Below are 12,348 nucleotides of genomic sequence, written 5' to 3'. Positions count from 1 at the left end.
ACAGTATCACATTAATATCAATACAACTTTTCTTCTCTTTTTTTTTTCAAAAGGGCATATGATCTGCACTTATTTACAGGTCAAGCCTGTCGATTTGCTTGCACACCCGTCCCGATCTGGTCACAGTCTGACCGGGCAGAGGGGTTGTGGGTGTAGCCACACTCTGACTCACAGGAACGGTCTCTGACATGGTGGCACCGTCAGAGTGTGTGTCTGTCCCTGTGACGTCCCTGTGCGCTGCTGGGATGGGCTGGGGAACTGGCCCTGGTTGGAGGTGACGGCGGTTCCGCCGCAGCTCCGCTCCATGCTGCGTCCTGATGACGAAGGATCTCGGGGTGGTGCTCTCGCTTGAGATCACCGCTGGCAAAGACCATGACTTTTCATGGTCCAACTTGGAGAATACAGCATCTCCTGGTTGCAGGGCAGGTAAGGGCCTGGCTCCATGACGGCGGTTGAAGTAGTGAGCCTGTTTAGCCTTTTCCCTTCCGTCCCTCTCCTTCACAGCTGTCCTGCTAGGCCATTTGGGTAGGAGATTTTTCTCCAGAGTGGGGAGTGTGGTTCTGATTTTCCTCCCCATCAACAGCTCGGCTGGACTGAAGCCTGTGGTGGAGCACGGAGTGGACCTATAGCTCATCAGAGCCATCACAGGATCTTCTTGCTTGAGAATTTTCTTTGCCGTCTGTACAGCTCTCTCTGCGTGCCCATTGCCCTGTGGATGGTGAGGGCTGGATGTGCAGTGCTTGAAGTCGAGCTGCCTCGCGCACTCCTTGAACTCCGCACTTGAAAACTGGGGTCCGTTATCACTCACCACCTCATCTGGAATGCCAAACCTGGCGAAGACCGCTTTCATTCTTTGAATTACCTGTGCACTCGTTGTCGAGGGTAAGTGCAGTATCTCTAGGAACCTGGAGTAATAATCTGAGATTACCAGGTAGTTGTGGTGGTTGTGCTCACAAAGGTCCATTGCAATTCTCTTCCAGGGTCGCTCTGGAAGCGGTGTGGAGATGAGAGGTTCCTTTTGATGTGTTCTTTTCAGTTCACAGCACACCTGACATGACGTCACAAGCATGCTTATCTCCGTAGAGAGTCTGGGCCACCACACAGATGAGCACGCTCTCTCCCTACATTTGACTAGGCCCTGGTGCCCTTCGTGAATCTTCTGAAGGATCTCACCTCTCATTGACTTTGGCACGACAATCCTGCTTCCTCTGAGGACCAGGCCATCGTGTTCTGATAGCTCTGACTTCACTTGGACGTACTCTCTCGCGTCCATGGGCACATTGCTCAAGTGTTCAGGCCATCCTTTCTTTATGAGTTTCACAACCGACAGCAGTTCGGCATCGGCTGCTGTCGCCGTTCTGATTTCATCCATCTTGCTTGATGATGCAGGGATCCCCTCTACTACACTATCCACGTAGCATGCCACGTCACTGTGTGTGTCTGTCTCTGCACACGTGCTGGCCAGTGGACTGCGTGACAGGGTGTCCGCGATGACCAGAGTTTTCCCTGGCGCATATTCTGCCACTGGATTGAATCTCATGAGCCTCATGAGAAGACGCTGACATCTTAGAGGTACATTGTCTAGACTGTGGCTGTTAATGAGAGGCACTAGCGGTTTGTGATCAGTGATGAGCTTGAACTGCTCCAGTCCATTGAGGTATCTGTCAAACTTCTCGCATGCCCACACCGGCCAGGCATTCCTTCTCTATCTGGGCGTAGCGTGTTTCTGCCTCAGTGAGCCGTCTGGAGCAATATGCCACAGGTTTCCACTGCTCCCCGTGGAGCTGAAGGAGCACACCCCCCAGTCCATAACTACTTGCATCTGCTGACACAGCCGTGGGCTTGTTCAAGTCATAGAAAACAAGTACTGGTGCAGTTGACAGCAGCTCCTTGATGTGTTCAAAAGCAGTTTGTTGTGCGTGGCTCCATGTCCATGAATTCTTGTCCCTCAAGAGCTCGTACAGCGGCTGTCCTACGGTAGAGAGCATGGGGATGTATCTTCCAAGATAATTTACCATTCACAGTATCCTTCTAAATTCTTGCACGTCTGCTGGTGGTGAAAGCTGCCTTATAGCTTTCACTTTGTCTGGGTCAGGCCGGATCCCGGACCGGTCAATGAGATGTCCAAGGAACCGCAGCTGACTCTGCCTGATGGAGCACTTCTCTGTGACAGACCAGCTGTCACAATGCACTGCATTACCTTCTCCAGGCGACCGTCGTGCTGCTCTTGTGTGGTCCCATAGACCAGAATGTCGTCCATGAAGACCTCAACACCCTCCAGCCCCTGCAGGGTCTCCATCATCTTCCTCTGGAAGATTTCTGGTGCGCTTGTGATTCCAAACGGTAGCCGCTTGAAGTTGAATCTGCCAAATGGTGTAATAAAGGTAGTGAGCTTACAGCTGTCTGGGTGTAGCGGTATCTGGAAGAACCCACTGGCGGCATCGAGCGAAGAGAAGACAGTGGCCCCACTCAGCTTTGCTGTAATCTCATCAGTAGTAGGCAGGATATACTGTTCTCTTTTCACTGCCTCATTCAGCCTCTTGAGATCAACACATATGCGGGCTTTACCTGTGCTCTTCAAGACTGGCACCATGGGTGCACACCAGTCCGTGGGCTGTGTCACCCTCTCGATGATGCCATTTCCCTCCATCCTCTTGAGCTCCTCCTTTACCTTTTGCAGCATAGGGAGAGGCACGCGTCGTGCTGTGTATACAGCATATGGCTGAGCATTGTCTTTCAGCAGTATTCTCACTGGTTCAGTCTTTAAAGTCCCATGCGTGCCATATGCCTGTGGATGTCCTCTGTTGCACACCGTTTCATTCACCCTCCTCACTAGATCCATTTTCACAGACAGCGGCCTGCTGAGTAGGTTGTTGACCGTACGTCCGCGGATGACATATGCTGTGAGTGGGTGAGTCTTTCCTTTGTAGGTCACAGTGCTCTGGAACTGTCCTATGCACTGCAGCTCGCCCCCTGGGCTGTCCAGTGGCATCTCTGCAGGCTGCAGTGCTCTTTTGGGCATGAGTGAGTGGTAGGTCTCCTCGCAGATGACGTTAACATCGGCCCCTGTGTCGATTTTGAAGTCAACTGGTGTAGAGCCCACCAGTAACTCGACGGCCCATTGCTCTGGCGACCCGTCTGCTTTACTCACAGCCCCAAGAAAGTGTGACTGCTGCTCCGTTTGCTCTGTAACCTCACTCACTGCCTGCCTGCGCCTACACACTCTACTCCAATGTCCAACTTTGTTACATGTATTGCATGTGGAATTACGAGCCGGGCAATTTTCATCTTTACTGTGCCACGCTTTCCCACACAGTCCACATTGCCCTCTATTTCCCCCTTTTGGCTTACCGTAGTGATTGGGGTATTTGCTGCGCTCGTGAGTGACTTCTTGTATCACCCCCGTTGTCTCTCCTTGCATGCTGACTTGAGAAGCAACTTCTTCCGACTGCCTGACTGTCTCTATAGTCAGCGCTAGTGTTAAGTCCTTTGTCAGCTGCAATTTCCGTGAGACATCTTTGTCAAGTATTCCAACTACGATTCGGTCCCGGATATTCTCATCTCTGTTCCCGCCGAATTCGCAATGTTCTGCCAGTTCATACAAAGCCCTGATAAAAGTTTCCGCTTTTTCTCCTGGTCTTTGCACGCGCAGATGGAAACATGCACGTTCGTGTATTACATTCCTTCTTGGCACAAAGTAATCATCAAACTTTCCAAGCACCCTCCCATAATCATCTCTATGCGCATTATCTTCGAAGTTAAACGAACGGAAGATGTTCTCCGACTCGCTTCCCATAGCGTAGATCAGGCTGCTAACCTGCACAGCACCATCTTCCTTGTCCAGCTTGGTTGCGATTCTGAATCTCACAAAACGCTGCTTCCACTCCGGCCACTCTCCTGGCCTATCGAAGGAAAAGTTTGTCGGAGGTGGGAACTTAGGCATGACTTCGTTTTCACTTCTGACACCATGTAAAGTAATGCGATAGATACATGTTCGGATGCTCAACTCCGGTTTATTAACTCCGCGTGTCTCACTCACATCAGTAATACTGACCTACCGTATAACCCCCAGTATATGCGCAAGCACATTAACTACCGCATATGACAATATGCGCAAGCGCATTAACTACCGTATATGACAACAATAAACCACTAAACTTAATGAGTGAACAGAGTTTAAAAAATCATTGCAAATGCACCTTATTTAATTATTCTGCTATCAATAAAGTTCAATAAATGTTAGACGGACATGCACATACAACTAGAGGCCTATGCTTAACCAAGATAGCCTTAACCTAACTAAGAGTAGCCTAAAGTTAACTAAGCGTAGCCTATAATTAACTAAGAGTAGCCTATACTTAATTGTAGCATCTAGCCAATTCGATTTCAAATTCAATACTTATATAGAGCCAGTATTTAAGGTAACATTGCTGAAGTGTTTCAGTGGACACTAGACCAGATTCTTCCCTGGAGACCCCCCTGTGGCAGAGGAGATTGTGCGTCTAATTGTGTTTGTGTGCATCGATGTGTAGACAGCAGTCGCTCACGCTTCAGTAGCCAGCAGCCCACCTTAATAAGCACAATGTAAAGGCATCCATGTTGAAGATGTGAGGAGGAAAATCCCTATGTGAGATTAATGTTTGGTTAGCTGGCAATGTTATCAGTACTGCAAGGACGTTTTGTTTGTGAAAAGCATTTTTGTATGCTTTGTGATGCCAATGCGTTTTGCGGCTAACAATATGTCTGATAGTTCATAGATTTTGTGGGTGAACAAAATGCATGAACAAATTTTTTTTTTTTAGCAAACAAAATATATTGTGTATAATACTGAAATGTGACACAGGCCTATAATAACGTAATTTATTTATTTCTGCCCAAATAATGTGTTAATATTATATATTTATGTTGGAGTTAAAATCTCTGCCTGTGAGGGTCAGTGACCAGGCCTGCATCGCAAATATCGTGATTAAACTCACATTGCATCTTATCATACAAGTAAATGAGAGAATAATTCTTAAGCTTGGTTCCTCAAAAGCCGCATAGCAGCAACAATACAAGAGAAAGTAAATATAAATAAGTAAAAATAAATAGTGACTAGAAAATGCATTTCCTGCAGAAAATGCGGTGAGTGCTGTAGTACAGAGTGAGGTTGAAAATATTTTTTAATAAAGCCACATAGATTAAGACATAAAGAAACATTAAATTGCTTGAATCAAGTTAAGGGATTTGAACAACAGTTCAAAAGTCTAAATGGAGTAAACAATGTTAACATGCACACCATTTAAGAAAATGTAAACGGTGTGAAACAAATAAGGTGTCAGCAGTCTTTTCAGAATGAAAAGCCTAAAGCATTGCTAAAAATGCAGAAATGTAAAATGAATTGAACAGAAGAATCTGAAAGGTCAAATGTATTGCCATGCACTGCTGGTGTGTGTGTGTGTGTGTGTGTGTGTGTGTGTGTGTGTGTGTGTGTGTGTGTGTGTGTGTGTGTGTCTCTGTGTGTGTGTGTGTGTGTGTGTGTGTGTGTGTGTGTGTGTGTGTGTGTGTGCGTGCGTGCGTGTGCATGCGCGTGTGTCTTTAAGAGAATAGCGAACCGGTGCGTGATTAAAAGCATGGACATAGAATGGACACCGGATTCCAAAATGGCGCCCATTCATTCCTATGTAAACTGCTCAATGGCGCAGGGCAACATCAAGGAGAGATATGCTTCCGCATCTTGGGAGCCTAGCCACGCCCTAGTTCATGACGTACCGGATGCAGAAATATTCTTGTTTTTTAGCACCAAGGCCGGTGTGGGTGTCAGATTGACTCGGCTGCCAGATCGACTCGGGGTCCTGCGCTTACAGATGACGTATCGACACTTGACGTATCAACACAAGCCAACGGACAAAACCCGGAAGGGTTGTTTATAAACGGGGCTCAATCGTGGACGTAAAAAGAAGGCTCATCCGTTTTGGTTTTGATTTCATTGAACGCAGCCCGTTCTTTCGCACAAACAAAGCCATTGGAAACACGTCTAAAAGCACTGATGAATGCATATGTAACCCAGTTCCTGTTAGGGACTCTTATTCTGAAGGAACCCAAGTATAGGCAACTATAATTTGTACATTAGATTATTATGCATAGATTAGAAAACAAAAGGAGATCATTAATACTTGGGAATAACATGGGAATGAATGAACGCGCATGCGCATTTAAAAGACAGCGTTTACAGGAAGTGCGTCATTATTGCGCATCTAGGACCCCGAGTCGATCTGGCAGCCGAGTCAGTCTGACACCCACACCGCTACGGTCCGGTACGGTCTTCTCCCCCCCCCTCAACAACTTCAAGAGACCCCCACAAAGATGGAATCATACCTCGAACCCTGCATGGAAGTATAAGTTAACTTCATAAATATGAAAGATTACTCCATATATGTAACACAAACAACATAGTAAATCTATGTAGGCCTAGAAAAAAATACAGTTCAATGTTATTGCTTAAGAAACAGATTCCTTCCAACTATTTACAAAAAATGCAATCGATAATTTCTTTACTAATAAATGGTAACATATCGATCAGCAATGAGGTTGGAGTAGCCTCCCCACATAAATAATTGTAATACACCAACATTGTTAACTGCCATACACAGCTAAACAAGCAAATGAAAAATTAAATACTAACGCAACTGAAATGTTTATTAGGCTATTAACAATATTATAAAAATGATACCGTAATGCACCCGTTCTTTGTCTTTGGATCTTTTTAATAAATGGATCAATAAATGGTGAATTGCAATGATCACAAGCAGAGGAATGTGAGAGTCATTGAGCAGCAGCTGAACCAGTCTAAAAATCCCATTATCACTAAAACACTTTTAGTGATAAAAAGTCACCACAGTGCCTTAAATCCAACAACGTCATTCATGTTAAAAGCCCACTATGCAACAATTTTAGCCCAAATAACCTTAATTATGCAGGTTGAGAGTCGTTCTGATCGTTCTACAACCATTTCTGGGTCGTTTGGCGGGTGTTTCATTGCCCCAAGTCGCTTCTCGAAGGAAAAAGCGAATATGCAACTTGCTCTGTTCGGACCGACACAATCCGGATGTGACGCAGCGTAAGTATCCAATCGCGCCTGTAGTCAGATGTAGTCAGATTGTAGTTTCGAAAATGCTTTACGGCACAGACACACACCCAAACATGGCACCGGCTAGATATAAACAGCCAGTTGCGAGGCAATTGTTGTATTCATCATGGATCAATCGACTGATAAGGGACCCAAGAGGCGACTGTCGGTGGAACAAAAGAAGAATAAAAAGAAGGACCAGAAAAGAGACCAGACAGGAGTGAAAGGGGAACTATGCAACTTTTTTGGCCTGATTGACCCCATTGGCGCCGGATGCTGCGTAGCGCAGCATGGCCCCTCCTGCCGGTTGCTGCGTAGCGCAACATAGCCTTTCCTGCCGGTTGCTGCGTAGCGCAGCATTTTGTACACGTGCTGTTTTCATCACGAATGCAGCATATAACTCACTCTGGTTGGTTAAAAATACACATGGGGTGGGTCTTAAGGCTTTGGTAAAGATCAGGAGACCACTAAAACGAACTTTGGTTGGCTGAAAATCACGTCAATCAATCATATAGCCACGCGATATTCTCTGTTTGTTTTTAGCGACGCGTCTAGCTGGCGACCGAGAAGTAGCAATGAACATGGAGGATTTTGATAGCGATGGCAGTGATATTGTCATAGAATTCAAGGGATTTGAGTATGAGAATGAGGACGAGAATGATTTTGTGCCGGTTGATCCACTGGATCGGGCACAGAAGTGGGAATTTTTGGACACCGAAGGAGAGGAGGAGGATGACTTTCGGGGATTCCAGGTGGACTGGAGAACCGGCAATTACCAGCCTCGGAAAACAAAGACATTCTCTCGCACACCGGGGTTGAAACAACCGATCCCCTTGGATGCTAGCCCACTCGATGTGTTTTCCAGGATCTTTACCGATCAGCTGTGGGACACGTTATTGACCGAAACGAATCGGTACGCGCAACAGGTACGAGCTCAGACCCCCACGACCTCAAGTGGACCCCGGTCCCGAAAACAGAAATGAAAACATTCCTCGGGCTGTGTCTTTGCTTTGGAATTTTAAAGCAAACTACTGATTACTGGAGGCAAACTAAGTGGCTCTACCAAACAAATGTCAAGGGACCGTTTCGACATGATCTGGAGGTAAATATTTATGGTTTCTTTTCTTGTGCTCTCTTCCGAGTTCCATTCTCTTCTCTTAGAAAACGGAATGGCCAGTAATGATAGTGGTGCTATAGCAATTACTAATGGTGATGATGGTTGATATTGAATAAATACAATGATGTTAGTTATAAATACAATAATGGAATAATGAATAAATAGTAATACAATTATGAATATAAATACTATAAATAACATAATACAAATAATCACAATGATGGAAATAAATGTCAGGCTCAAATTCTTTGTCATATATGCATTTTCAGATATCTCCATCTAGAAGATAACTTGGACCCTGCCTTGGATAAATCCGATAAACTGTGGAAGATCCAGCGGTTCATGGACCTCCTCTTGCATCAGTTCCAGGCCCTCTATGAGGTCAATGGGTTTGTGAGCGTGGATGAGTCCATGGTAAAATACAAGGGATGCCTTGCCTTCCGGCAGTACCTCCCCATGAAGCCGGTGAAGTGGGGGATAAAGGTGTGGGTCATGGCAGAGAGCAATACAGGCTATGTAAACAATTTTCAAGTTTACACAGGGGCCATTGCAGGCAAGACCGAGACAGGCCTGGCTTACCGGATTGTGTCATACCTGGCTAAACCGTATTTTGGGTCAAACTTGTGTGTTTACATGGACAACTTTTACACCAGCGTGAAGTTGTTGCTGGATCTGCAGGTCAGGGGTGTGCCTTTACAATGCTTTGGTTAAAATGTTATTTGTTGTATTTTATATCATCGATTTATACTGTTTTTTCTTCTTAATCTTGTTTTGAGAATGTTTTTAAAATGTTGCTGTTATGGTTGTGCTCAGGGAGCATGTTTTAATAAAACCTGTAGTTCTTACCTTTAAAATGCTTTTTATTTCATGTTTCTAGGTGCTCCAGAGGCTTAGATATTAAGGTTTATGTAGACGTTGACAATTCTTACTATTTTCTCAGAAAAACCTCAGGAAATGAGGTTCTTTTTCCTAGAATAGCATAGGATTTTAGCAGGCGTTTTAGGCATAAATGGGTTAATATAACAGAGTCATTGCGATGGTTCTATTATACATTTAGCACATCGGAGAAAGGGAATATGCAAGATTCTGCCGGGAGTCTCAGGTCTCGCGATGTAACGAATTGCTTTACGGCACAGACCCCCAAACACGGAACTGGCTCGATATAAACACAAGTAACCCTGCGTTCACACCAAAAGATGCATTTGCTGGCCGAATGCGTTGTCGCCGAAGTTTTGCAAATCAAATTTTGCTGCGCAGCAAAAGTTTTGCGGCGCAGCAAAGGTTTTGCGGCGCAGCAAAGGTTTTGACGTGCAGCAAAAGTTTTGCTGCGCCGCAGTTTTGCAGCACGGGAAGTTTCGCGGCACGGCAAGTTTTGCCCGCGGTGCTTCTGAATTCATTCACAACCATGGCCGACATTACGAGCATTGCATGTCTTTACCTGTTGTGGAAGAGGGAGAGACGTCGGAATGCCCGTTGTTTATGGGTTCATGAGACCATTCGGAGCCTGGAAGGCTGCTGCTGCCTGGCACCCAACTGGGTTTTGTTTGGGGTTGTTATTCTAGCCCTTTAGCATACTCATAGTTTAGTTTAACTGTAAACACAACTACACTACAGAATGCTGATTTGTGGGTTTTTTCGAGTTACTAAATAAATGTTACGGCAGTGAACTCTAGGTCACTCAACTCTAGGGAGTAACACTGATTGGCTGTTATGGCATGTCACACAGTGGCAACGCCTCAGTGGCAACGCTGTTGAACGCTGATTGGCTGTCATCACGCGTTTGCTGCCGAAAAGTTGAAATATTTCAACTCGAGCAGCATTTGTCGCGCCGCAAAATACGTGAACGCGCCCGCCGCCCGTGCCCGACAGCGGGCACGGGCGTGCTGCGCTGCAAATCTAATTTTGCCGCGCCGCAAATCTAATTTTACTGCCGGCTTTCTCGGCAGCAAGTGCTCCGGCAGCAAAGCCGCAACGCGTCTCTACATTCACTTTGAATGGGATCGTGCTGCGCGGCAACTTTTTGCATCTTTTGGTGTGAACGCAGGGTAAGGGATTATTACATTCATCATAGAACAGCCGACTAAAAAGAGACAGAGAAACCCAATGTCGGAGGAACAGAAGAAGAGAAAAGGGAGACTGACCGACAGAGAGGCCAGACACCAGTAAACATTGGGCGAGCTTTTCAGGAATAGCGTGAACCGAAAGAAAAAGAAGACGGCAAATCAGACGCCGACTTGGCCGTTTTGCTTTTGAAATTGAAAGTACCCTTGGGTGAACTTTGTCTTTGTGGTATTCTTGATGTTGATAGTCTCTGTAAAAATGTGTTTGCTCTACCATTTTGTTGTGAGCCCTGTAAAAATGAGTTTTCTCGACCGTTTTGTTGTGAGCCCTGTACGTTTCTAGCTTGCTTGGTTGCAACCATGGAAACACCTTTGTTTCCATGGGTTTTTTTGCTGTTCGTCTGTCTCATCCCCCAGATACAGGCCGAATCCCCGAATCCAGGTTCTTGTTTATTTATATTATTATGTTGGCCAACACTCTTACACTGATTGTTCTGTTCAACCAAAGATAAAACAATTATAATCTACGATATAAATTCTCCCCCGTCAACTATAAAAAAGGATGGATTTATGTTTATTGCAATACAAATACACCATTTAAAAAATGTATAACCTTGTCTACACTTTATTTACTTCGGACATGGCTCCACGCATTCGCCGGCATCTTTGAAAAGAAATGCACATGGCTAGCGTTGAAGTGCATGGGGAAGGGTCGTCAACAAGTTTTTACGACAGTGTTGTAAAATATCTACTACGAAGCTGCAGGGGGAAAAGTGTGTGCGCAAACCAAGAAAACAGCGAAGAAATGGCCGTCCTGCATAGTGGGCCTTTAAAGGGGACCTGTTATGCTTTTCGACTTTTATGACCTATAAACGTTGTCATAATGATTGATAGTCATGTTTAACCATACACAAAGAACGATGTAGATTTTCGGGAAACTCTTCCTCTCATCTGGGCGCTTTCAGCATTCTCTGTTAACGCTCGGTTACGTCCTTCTCCGCCCCCTCGCGCCAACCCAATTCCGTTGTGATTGGTTACCTTCCTTGAAGCGCGCACGCGGGCAGATTTGACCAGGCATATGGGGGCGCGGCATGAGTGCCTCTACGTAGTTGATTTCCCGGAAATGGAAACAAGTGAATCGCAAACGTTTTCCCGAGTGTTTAGCGCTCTGCACAGCCAACCCAGACTGTCAGCAGGGAATACGTTGAAATTCATGTACGTCATTATTTGACACTTTAGGTTCTAGAATAAGGTATTCAAATTTCAAGGCGGTAGGACCTTCCTATCTCAAACACTGTTTTTCCACCACATTCTGAACCATTAGGTCTTGCAGGCAACACTTCTGAGGGGCTTTGTCCAAATGACAGTCCATTTGGGAAAACCTTTTTTCTCTAAGTGCTAGAACTCCAAATCTCGGATATATCGTTCTCTGGGCCCCGGGAAATGTGTGTAAACATTTTAGCATCCCTAGCAATCTCGAAAAGGCCGGAAAAGGGGCGTGACCTCCAACAGTACAGTAAATGTACAAAAGACAGAGGTTAGTTTCTTGTCCCCATTTTTTGTGGGATGGAGGTGTACATTTGTGGCTTAAGGTGTGTAGGCACAGCTGGCCTGTGGCCACGTTTTTGAAGTCTGGGGTCAAAAGGTCAAAAGGAGCCGGCACCACGCTGCTTATGAGATAACAAATAGTTCATGTGTATTTCTCTCATAACTTTTTGTCATTATTAAAGAGAGGCCTAATGCTCAGATATGCATGTTGGATGGCTAGGGTGTAGGTCTGGGAAAAAAATCTTGCAAGCGAGCCGCTGGGTGAGGTGCAACGAGATGGAGCACTTGCTGAGTCATTTCCTGTAGGGCTAGAGCCACAGGTTGAAGCGTATGCATCCTTTGACACCCCCGTTGATATATCAGAGACACCAAGGTCCAGCTTACTTAAAGGTCCCATGACATGCTATTTTATGTATTCTTTAATATAGGTATTAGTGGGCAACTAACACAGTATTCAAAGACGTTCCCAAAATTCAGCCGTTGGGCAGAGTTACAGCCACTCCGAGCCAGTCGCA

General features: G+C 45.6%; 1 long non-coding RNA gene across 1 annotated transcript; it reads right to left on the bottom strand.

Moving 5' to 3' along the window:
* Positions 1-7,656: 7,656 nt before the first annotated feature.
* Positions 7,657-9,237, bottom strand: LOC132456292 (uncharacterized). The gene is made up of 2 exons (XR_009525413.1): positions 7,999-9,237; positions 7,657-7,788 (listed from the first exon to the last, which is right to left on the bottom strand). It is a non-coding gene; the product is annotated as an uncharacterized LOC132456292 (long non-coding RNA).
* Between the last annotated feature and the right edge of the window lie 3,111 nt (positions 9,238-12,348).

Source organism: Gadus macrocephalus, chromosome 4 (genome assembly GCF_031168955.1).
Source record: "Gadus macrocephalus chromosome 4, ASM3116895v1".
Taxonomy (NCBI): domain Eukaryota; kingdom Metazoa; phylum Chordata; class Actinopteri; order Gadiformes; family Gadidae; genus Gadus; species Gadus macrocephalus.
The sequence above is the reverse complement of the archived record's forward strand: the minus strand, read 5'-3'. Positions and strand labels throughout refer to the sequence as shown.